The following is a 1762-nucleotide window of genomic DNA, read 5'->3' as shown; positions in this document are numbered from 1 at the left end:
CTGTCCAGATGAACAACTTTCATCTTAGCTCTGGGGGTTCGCTGAATCCTGTAGACTACGTCGTTAATCTTCTTAATTACGGTGTAAGGTCCTTCCCACTTCGGGCTTAATTTGAGCGACTTCCTAACCTTCCTCCTTGGGTTGTATAACCAAACAAGGTCACCTTCCTGGAAGCCTTTTGAATTGGCTAGTAAGTCATAACTCGTTTTCGCACGGTCATTGGAAATCCTCAATTTATTCCTGACCTGCTCATGTACGTCATTCAGTCTCTTTCTGAGTCCCTCTATATAGTCCTGCGTGTTAGGTTGTTCCTCTCCTGGTGTTCCAAACATCAAATCCCCTGGAAGTCGTATTTCTCTTCCAAACAACACTTTGGCTGGGGAGCAACCGGTAGCTTCATGCACGGAGCTTCTGTAGGCCATTAGCAAAAGGGGAAAATGTACGTCCCAATAACGCTGATGTTCCGCCACCATCTTGGAAAGATACTGCTCCATAGTCCGATTAAATCGTTCCACCATCGTCGTCGGATTGTGGATGTAATGGAGTTGATCTAATCTTTCGAATACCAAACGTTTTCATGACTTTCTGGAACACAGCCGATTCAAAATTTCGGCCTTGGTCAGTATAAAGTTCCAGAAGATCGCCGAAACGACTGAAGAGCTCATTCACAAGTACTGTTGCCACGGTGGTTGCCTCTTGGCTGAGAAGGGCGTAAGCTTCAGGCCATTTAGTAAAGTAATCCATGGCAACTAAAATGTATTTGTTTTCGGCCTCGGTCTGCGGAAACGGCCCTGCTGCATCAATCGCAATCCTCTCAAATGGAGCACCTACGGTGTACTGTACCATTGGACCTCTTGATCTCGTGCGTGGACCTTTGGTGGCACAACATGCTTCGCACTTACGGCACCAGGACTCTACGTCTTCGCGATAATTTACCCAATAAAATCGCTCTTTAATTTTGGTCAGAGTTTTATTGATTCCAAAATGTCCTCCACTTTTTCCATTGTGCATTTCTTTAAGAACTCCTGATCTCTTGTTTTCAGGGACAACCAATCGGCTTACGACAGACCTGCCATCGGACCTTTCCCAGGCTCTCTTCAATAAGCCATTCTCCAGTGTTAAAGAGTCCCACTGTGCCCACAATGCATTCACGAGTGGATTCTTATCAGATATGTCTTTCCACTCTGGCCTTTTATCCTCAGTTTTCGCTTTGAGAATGGGTCCAATTATTGGGTCCTCCATTTGTTCTCGTTTAAGCTCCTATGTAGTCCACCCTTCATCAAAGTTCTACTTTGGTTCTTCGTATTGAGGTGACTCCTGCCTGTTGTTCTACTCTTTGACAATGCTTACAGTCCTCTTTGCATGCTTACGGTCTTCTGGATAGAGCGTCGGCATTTCCGTGCAGTCTTCCTGAGCGGTGTTCAATTTTGATGATCCTGGGGGTCTTCATGGGCCCGGTCAATTGCCCCCGGACATTGACCGGAACTAGTCTAGTCTAGTCTCTCAATATCGCCCTCGAATTCCTGTAATGATTCTCCTGATTTCCGCTGCCGCATTCTCAACTGGGCATGGAACACGGTCTCTTTGTGTTCGTTGCCAAATCTCAGCTGAAGAGCATGCACCAAAGCCGCATAGTTTCCTTGATCCATAGTGGTCAAAGCCATAAGTATACCGTAATTTCCGTCTTGAAGACACATCATAACACTGAGGCACAAGCACGGTTTTTATATTTTGACTCATATTTATTTTTTGCATCGATTAA

The sequence above is a fragment of the Dendroctonus ponderosae genome, unplaced genomic scaffold, assembly GCF_020466585.1.
Source record: "Dendroctonus ponderosae isolate FM_Combo_2020 unplaced genomic scaffold, Dpon_F_20191213v2 Dpon_F_20191213_6, whole genome shotgun sequence".
Lineage (NCBI taxonomy): Eukaryota > Metazoa > Arthropoda > Insecta > Coleoptera > Curculionidae > Dendroctonus > Dendroctonus ponderosae.
The sequence above is the reverse complement of the archived record's forward strand: the minus strand, read 5'-3'. Positions refer to the sequence as shown.